Here is a 9,525-nt window from a genome sequence, read left to right as displayed (position 1 = left end):
ATTTGTTGGATAGGGTACACTTGGCTGACTACAAAACTCTTCTTTGCCTATAAAAGACAGGAAGGGCAGAGAGTGGTGCCTCATGCCTTTAATCATAAAACAAGGAGGAAGAGGCATGCAGAGTTCTGAATTTGTGGCCAGCCTGGTCTACAATGTGAGTTCTAGGACAGCTGCACAGAAAAACCCTGTCTCAGAAAATCAGGGAGAGAAAAATAGGCAGGGAGTGTGATCATCTGAGGCCTGTTGCATTCTCTAACCTAAATGACACTCTTAGAGCAGTGGGTTTAAAGCTCAGGATCTTATCATATGAGGCATGCACTCTACCACTTGACTGCACCCACAGACTATATAATATTGATTTCACTAATATAATGGTAATGACTGTGTTCGCCTTAAAATTTCCACAAAAATCACCTCTGACCACTATTCTGAAAATAATGATAAATCTTTTAAGCAACTAACTCATGCAATATATTTCCTTAGAGTTTATAGAATGGAATAGCTCAATTCTTACAACAATTCTCTTAAGTAGAGTACATTGAGACAGACCTCACTATGTAGCCCAGGCTGGCCTCTAACTTGAAATTCTCCTTCCTAAGTGCCAGGATCATAGTGTGTAACAGCATCCTAAATTTTCTCATAGCAGTTCCTAAGATAGTCCTTTGTCATTCCCATAAACACAAACTCACCTTGACTTGTTTTCTGTAAACTTGTTATAATTATAATAAAAATCATGGCATTGCAGAGCAGAACCAGACCCTGGTGCAACCATCAGGAATAAACTCAAGGTTTGAAGGGAACCCAGTTGTGGCTGCATAGAGGAGTATGGATAGAGATAGCTTTTAACTTTATCCTCTTAGACTCCCTTGACTTGCATAGATATATAATATATAAGAATATGCATAGATAATAATACATTCCTCTGACACTGTACTAATTCTGATAATGAGTTTAAATTCCTAGCTCTCTGGATGTATATCTGTATTCATTTAGTAGACACATTCAATCTGGGAATCTATGTCAATCCTCTGCTCAGATATGGTTGGTTCTTTCTCTTTATTTTGTAAGCATTTCTCTTCAGAGGGATACTTGACTACATAATATGAATCAATATTGAATATCATCTATTACAGATACTGTTTGAAGCTAGCTATAGAAACAATAATAACAAGTTTTGAGATACTGGTCTCTGGAGCCAATATATTTTGATTCCATGATCCTCTGGGTGTGCTGATAACCACTGAAACCTCTCTAGATCCATTAAGTTCATGTCCATGAACACACAATTATACTCAAAGGTAGAGGGCCGCAATAACATTCTCCACCACAAGATGGCGCTGGCTTCCACTGCACCCCACGTGGAAGGCCAGGATAGCTTTCGCCATTACAAGATGGCGCTGGCCTCCACTGCCCCAGCCGACTTCCTTACAGGAACTAAATGTGTGCACATGTGGAAGAGTGCCTTTGTGCCAGGTCTTTGCCCACTCTGGGGCGTGCCTAATGAGATCATGGGTAAGCGACCAATCAGTCTTGGACACGCCACATTAGGGTGTATATAAGCAGGGACATTCTGGGGCTCAGTATCTCCTCTTCAAGATGCAATAAACACTTTGCTGCAGAAGGATCCTGGTGTCCGTGCGTTTTTCTTGCTGGCAAGACATTGGTTGCGCGATATTTGGTGCCAAAACCCAGAAAAATGCCACACCATCGCCAGCGCCAAGGAGAGCCTCTGCTCACGGAGAGGGTCGAGAACTGCAGGTCGAGAAGTAAGCTCTGAGAGGCATGTTTGGTCTTGATACAGCATGTCAGAAACAGAGTGAGGTGAAAGCTTTAAGAAGGAAAGGTGCAAATAAGAAAAAAGGCCCTTCTGAGGACTTTAGATCCTAGGAAGTGAGAGATAGGGGAAAGGATGCCCCGGGAGAGAAACAGGGAAAGGAGGAGAAAACCCCCAAAAGGAAATCCTTTATCCGGTAAGGAGTTAGAAGCTTTGGGGCTTGATAGTTCAGAAACAGACGAGCTTAGCCCCTCTGAGAAAGAGGATTTAGAAGAGGAGGCAACAAGCTATGAAGAAGAAAGATATGGGCCTAGGTGGAGAGCCACTGTGAAGAAACCGAAAGTTATGGAACCTTTGTGGGCAAGGCTGATAATTTTGTTTATTTTTTTCTTTGTGTCGGAAGCCGTTACAGCCGCTAGGACAGGTCAGAGGGTCCTTACAGAGCAACAAGATAGTATGTCGGACGGAGAAAAGGTCTCTAAAGAAAAAAAAAAAAACGAAAAGAAAAGGAGATAAAAGGAACACAGTATTTTGGGAAAAAAAATTGTCTTTGTGCTGGTAAAAGGTGTGATCAGGCTCTATAAGATTTGCAGAGTCATACTGGTTAGGCTTGATAGAGGCAGACCGCCTGAAAATTTATTCAGGAGAATCAAACAAAAGGACATCTCAATGCCCATGCACAGCTTGATGGAGTTAATGTATTTGGGTTGTGAGTAAAAACACTCAGGACTGTGTTTCACTTCCATACCGTTGGTATATGTCAGTCATGCTGATCAGATAATATATCTCAGTATCTTACAGGAATTGGGTTTCAACACGTTGATAGACTAGTCCAGGAATTGAGACAATCCATCGTCCATATCAACTTCACTCGAGTGGATAGTCACCGTGAACACCATCTGGTTTTTTCCCTCTTTGTCTATTGTCTGTCCCTGGTGCACCAGGATGTCCCCATGTCTGTCAGTTTATGTCTGTGGTTCTTGTTTCTCGTTGTTTAAATGTTTTATGCATCATGATCAAAAGAAAAAATGGTAAAAACTTTATCTGCTGGTCGTTCACACCTTGACTTGGTTTTAACTCATTTCAAAAAGGAACAAATGAATAAAAAACAGGTTCAATCAGGCCTTTAGATCCCTGCACCTGTAGCTAGGAACATAGGTCAGCTGGAGAAGCTGCCCAGAAGCTAAGTGTCTTCACGAGCTGATCTTAAAGGCGCCAGCAGCTTCTCAGCTTCTTTGGTACAAGAGCTGAGAGCTGTTTCTCTTAGAGAGATCCCTGACTTATTATTTGACTCAACAGGCGACAAGATGCTTCTCTTACACTCATAGCTAAAAAGGTAAAAATGGTGTTTGGTCTAAATATTATAGATATGTGTAGCCATTTCAATTTGTTTGTAATTGGTTTTAAATGTGTAAATATGCTCTACTTGCCTTGGTCATAGATTGTTGGCCTTTTTTAGTTATTGGATATTGTTGAAAAGGTATAATATTGGTAACAGAAAGTTGACATAAAGCAGGTAATTTGGATGGAGTCATTTCTAGACAACATGTGGCATGAGCCAACCTAGGGAAACAGGTCTAAATAGAGGTAATATTTTTATGGACTTCTTATTCTAGAAACCAGGCTTCTAAAAGAATTTAGGACAATGTCTCTTTTTTGAGGTACTGGAGACTACACCATCGTGCGTTCATATATAGGAATTGACAGTCAAACTTTGTACTAGTCTGTTGGAGGTCGAGTTATGCTTTCCAAAGTTGTGGTTTGCCCTGAAGCTATCTGTATTTTAATGCTAATTCCACTGCCCAAAGGACAGCTGCCTAGTCATGTACTCAGAACTCAGGTGACCTTGTGGTTGTGCTCTGTTGTTACAAGGAGAATATAAGAATTGTGATTTAGGATTGCCAGTGCTACATTAACTAACTCAAACTTATTTTTAATTAAGAAAAAATCAAACAGGTAGAGATTGTTACAAGATTTACGAAAAATTGATGAGTTTTTGGAACTTGTGAGAACATTACAGCCAGTTTACTTACTCCAACTGCCATTTCAAGATAGATTTAGAGGATTGATTTTGAGTTTTCATTTCATGAGCCTGCTTATAGTTTTAGAGAGCCCATAAAGTGATATCATTAGAAATGGCTAAGAGCCTTATATTATGTAATTTTGTTGCTTCTTCAATGTAAAAGGTTAGAACTTAAAACATTCAGTGTATATTGAAATTTTTACTACAAACCTTTGCTCTCAAAGTGAGCTTTAATATTTGGTGAGTAGCTGTTGCACTACTCCAGAAAAGGATATTTCAAACTAATTTCAATCTTCTAAGGATATGTTAATTGGCTAAGTACCTCACCCTACCAGAGGAATTAGGTCTTTGTTATGCAAATTGGAGATAAAGCTTCAGCTGTGTTAATACAGAGCTGTGGACTAGAGTCATGGAAGTATTTTAAAAAGAAACCTGATAAAACATATCTTATTCCGAACAACAGTTAATTGGTTATTACAAAATACTGATATTTGGCCTACTACATATATAAATTTTTCAGGCAAAATTGATAATTTCACTATTTCCATGCTTTTGTACTTCCTTTATGTTTGTGCATACAACCCATACGAAATGCACTTACTGTACTTATATGTGGTTCATCTAATGAAAAGGCTACATGTATGATTGTGTCACTTGTTTATTCTCTTGCGTTTCTGTTGCTTCAGTACATTATTAAATTCCATGCTGTAGCCACTGTTTTTAAATCAAGCTTTCAATTCACATACTGATAGCCAATGTGTGGCTTGTGGTTTACAATTGATTTCAATTACTTAATGCTTTATTAGAGACAGGTTTTATACTTAAAATCAGTGAGTGATTTCAGTGTAAATTGTCTGACAACTCACTGTCCTTTCAGTGCTCTAGCTCAGACAAGTAAACAAAACCATAGACCCAGCTCTTTAAAAATGGTAATGGAGTTGATATAAAAAGAGGAAGACTTCATTTGCTTGCTTTCAACTCCCAGGCTCACCCTGCCAGCTCAGGATTTTCTAGTACGACTGAAGCTGGACAATATTTACAGGATTTGGCATTTCTAATCAATGCTTACATTTAGGTAAATAAAGTTTGTGAGGTGCTAGAGAAATGGCTTAGTGGTTAAGAGCACTAAGTAATGTTCCTTAATAGACCATTTAAGAACTCAAACTGGATAGCCTGGGCTCCTTAACAAGGGAGGACAATGAAACCAGACAGATTGTAGGCCTTACATTGGAACAATTAGTCAAAAAATCTCATTCTTTATATATCCAAAACAATAATGCTGGAGACAATAATTTGGTATACAAGTCAATTTATAAATAGGGTGCTCAGTGTCCACAATTTAATCCTCGAGGACTTACCTTAATAAATAAAATCCTACTATACCTTAATAAATAAATAGGGGAGTTATCCCTGTATGCTAAATAATTGTCCTTTTATTTCAATTTTAAAATTTGGATGCCAAAGTTATAGCACCCTATAACTAGGCATAGTTCTGCCTAGGTGAAATAAAAAGATCCACATATTAACATGATCCTGTCCAGATATTTTATATGGGGAAGAGGGAATGTTTGTGTTTTTTCTACAAGATGTTACAAGAGTGTGCCAACTGCGAGAGTGGTTGCTGAGACTTGCTGATCCTGGTTGCATGAAGATTCAGCTTTCATGGTTCGGGTCCCTGGAGTCATTCCTCTGCCCTGAGAGGAAGATAGAAGATTCCTCCTCATCTTTTGTCATCACAGAGGTTTTGGCGTTGCTGCAGTCAGTGTTACCGCTGCATGTGTCCCGTCCCACTGAGGCTTGCTCTCTGACCCTCTGTGGACTGCTGCTTGCTAGAGAAGACTCGACTCCAGTCGTTTGATGCCCCCCTCATTCCCCTGGTGACTCTTGCTGCCTTAACTGGTATTGTCATTTTACAGACTGTAGCTTCACAGCAATGCCACCTGCATAAAGCTGCTGTGGACTGGGAACTCTGTCCTGGTTATACAGATCTCAGACATGGTTCCATTGCCTGCTCGTTGTTCCAGAGAAGAATGACTGGTCCTGAACTGTCCTGGGAAAGACCTTGTTACTTTCGCTGCTATTGTAGCAGCAATTACTGCTGCAGACATTAGGTCTGCAGTGTCTGGAGTTATCCTCCCCCAATTATTAAAGAAGCACAGTGGATGAACTTTTGGAGTAGTTGCTAACAATTGGGAATTCTAAATTTTATTATAGGAGCGGCTTGACTACTGCCCTTGGTGGTAACAGCTGAGGAGAACCAGATGAGGTGCCCACTACTTATCGGGCGTGGCTGTGTTTGGTGGAGCCCTACGCTGTGGATTAGTATTCATGCTATGGTTGGTTTGCAAACTGAGATCTCAACAGAAACATGACAAGGCCATTATCACTCAAGCATTGTGGCCATTGAACAAGGGGCCTCCCCTAAAATTTGGTTATCTATCTTCAAGAATTAGTCGATATCTGAATTCTCTGCACATGCACCCCATGGATCTGTGGATCCATTGCACTGGGATGAGAGAGACTCAATGTTCCTTTGATCAGCCCATCTACATCGCTGAGGTTTCCTCATTACACATGATAGGGTGATCATGATTCACCCACTAACTCATTTTCTGGCTGGCCTCTTTTTAGAGTTATCCCTAGGTCATTAACAGTTACTGTCACATAGCACTGTGTTATCCAGAGACGTGTATCTAGCCTCATGCACAGTACACGGGGCCCGGTGGCAATAGGGTTACCCTTCGATAAGGCTGTGACCTAGAGGAACGAGCTAAGACAGGAGCCACAGCAGATGGACGTAACTGCAGGGACCTAGACCAGCCTAGACAATAATTTATTGTTATTAATTAATAAAATAATAAGGGGGAGATGTAGACGGCCACAATAACACCCACCAACACAAGATGGCGCTGGCTTCCACTGCGCTCCACGTGGAAGGCCAGGATAGCTTTCACCATTACAAGATGGCACTGGCCTCCGCTGTGCCAGCCAACTTCCTTTCAGGAACCTAACTGTGTGGGCATGTGCAAGAGTGCCTTTGAGTCAGGTCTTTACCCACTCCAGGGCGTGCCTAATGAGATCGTGGGTAAGCGACCAATCCAGCGTGGACGTGCCACATTAAGGTGTATATAAGCAGCGCAATTCTGGGGCTCGGTCTCTCCTCTTCTAGATGCAGTAAACGCTTTGCTGCAGAAGGATCCTGGTGTCCGCGCATCGTTCTTGCTGGGGAGACGTTGGGCGCGCGACACTCAAAAAATAAAAAAAAATTGGTAAAAACTAATCTGTGCCCAGGCAGTCATTGCACAGGACTTTAGAGGCAGGAGCAGCAGATCTGGGTGAGTTCAAGATTAGCCTGTTTTTGAGATCCAGCTCCAGGACAACCAGGGCCACACTGAAATACCCTGCCTTGAAAAATAAAAACAAGAACAACAACAACAACAACAAAACAAAACAAAAAAAATGATCACTAATGATTTAACTAAGGACACTATTTTAAAACTTTAGTTAGCTTACTAGAAGAATGAGGTAATGATACTATAGGAATGTCTGGGACTTTGTGCTAACTAATTGGATTCCTAGTTGGGGGAAATACAATGATAGGATAGAGGACAAAAGACTTACTTAGCATAAAGAGAATGCACTATATTTGACACACTAACATTTCAGAAAGTTATTACATAAAGTTCTTAATATTTTTTTAGGGAGGGTAAGTAGCCAAATTCAATTACAAAGATTCCCATATAACTATGAATATAAATGGTGAGCAATCTTTATTTTTAACACCAAGTGTTTTTCAGTAAAAGTAAAGATAAAAAAACAAGGGAAATAAGATTTTTATTTTAGGACAAGTGTTTACAAACCATTTTCAATGAGTAAAACTATGGTGAAAACATTCTGTTAATTCTCCGACATACATTTTAGGGAAAAAATTTATCAATGAAGTTTGAATAAATAGCCCAACTGATTTTAAATGACCTATACTCAATAACACTTCCTTTTTAGTAACGATATTGCAAAAGCAACAAATCACTGCTTCAAGGAAGACTTTTACTAGTGTGTTCATCCTTTTTATACTTAACTAAAGCCTTTTCAACAAATCAGTCTAAATTTATCACCACACAGTTCAGACCAGATACACATCCACTCAACAGGGATCATTCTACTCATCAGAGAAAGTAACCATGCATGCAATGATGGCTTCCTACTTAAGAAAAGGAATCACCGAGGCACTGCACACAAAGGACGCATCTATACCATCCTGCTATTGCAACATCATCACAGGAAGCTTTAGGAATCTTCCAAAAACCTCATTTAGAAATAAGTTTATAGAAAAGCTAGAGCGGTGGCTCAGTAGTTATTACTGCTGCTCTTGTGGAGGAAGGGGCTGGGTTCCCATCACCCATGCTTGGTTCACCACTGTCTACAATTCAAGCTTCAGGAATCAGATACACTCATTTGGCTTTCATGAATACCAACCACACACGTGGTACCCATATATATATATACGTATATGTAGGCACTCAATATATGATTTAGACAAAAATAAACACTTCATAGGGATTTATAGTTATAGGCAATCTAAGAGAATACTGAAGTAAATGCAGTATAAAGTAGCCCTGGACTTCTTTTTTTTTTTTCTTTTCTTTTCTTTTTTTCGGAGCCGGGGACCGAACCCAGGGCCTTGCACTTGCTAGGCAAGCGCTCTACCACTGAGCTAAATCCCCAACCCTAGCCCTGGACTTCTAATCCTTCTACCTTCAAATCCTAAGTAAGGGATTACACAATGACAGTCGGCCAGACTCTCTTTTCTTTAGAAAGAAAAAAAATTGCTATATATTACTACAGTGATTAATTAATTGTATTATGTACAATCAATTCACTATCTGACTACCATGTTATAAATGTTCAAGGTTATCTGGTATCCAACGAAACAGTTACTCCTGAATCTGGGCACTATTCCCTTGTCCCAATGTGAATCCTGCCTCTAAGGCTGTGCAATCTAACAGTCCTGTGAGACATTTGAGGAAGTCAATGCTAACGTACAATTCTCAAAATGTTGTGCATGCCTTCTTGACTTATCAGAAGTTTAAACAGCCGAAATCTGGATTTATATTAGAAAGTTTTGTTGGGGCGAATAAGAAAGAAGACCATAATCCCATAAAGGACAAACAAATACACATATGTAGGGATGATACTAATTGGAGCAAAGAAGCATGGCATAAGGCTCAGGAACCTTAATATACCCAGGAATCCAGCAATCTGTAAAGCAGATGGAAGAAAAAAGAAAGTTCCTTCTTATCATTACAGAGAATAGCCTTTAATAAACAAAGATATGAAAAATGATGAACAGTTCAATAATCCTCTAGTGGGAAAGGGACTTGAGCACTGAACAGGTTATTCATAAACACCCCTGCAGTCAGCTACTCAGAGTGGACAACATCCATGAGAGTCCCAGTGAGTCAGCTGCTCTATGAGAGTGGAGTAGACTCAGGAGTCTCCCATTGAATTAGCGAAGACATGTTCACAAGACTCTGTGCTCTACTACCTCAAAGAGATGATGATGAGACAAATTGTTTCTTCAATTAAGTTCAAAGATGAGGACATGATTTACTCCAGCTTGTCTCCAACCACATGTGTTGATGCCCAGTAGAAAAAGGAATTCAATCAGAAGATAGCTACCCCGATAAATTCTTATCAAGGTCCATACAGTTCTATCTATTACAAGTTT

Source organism: Rattus norvegicus, chromosome Y, assembly GCF_036323735.1.
Source record: "Rattus norvegicus strain BN/NHsdMcwi chromosome Y, GRCr8, whole genome shotgun sequence".
Lineage (NCBI taxonomy): Eukaryota > Metazoa > Chordata > Mammalia > Rodentia > Muridae > Rattus > Rattus norvegicus.
The sequence above is the reverse complement of the archived record's forward strand: the minus strand, read 5'-3'. Positions refer to the sequence as shown.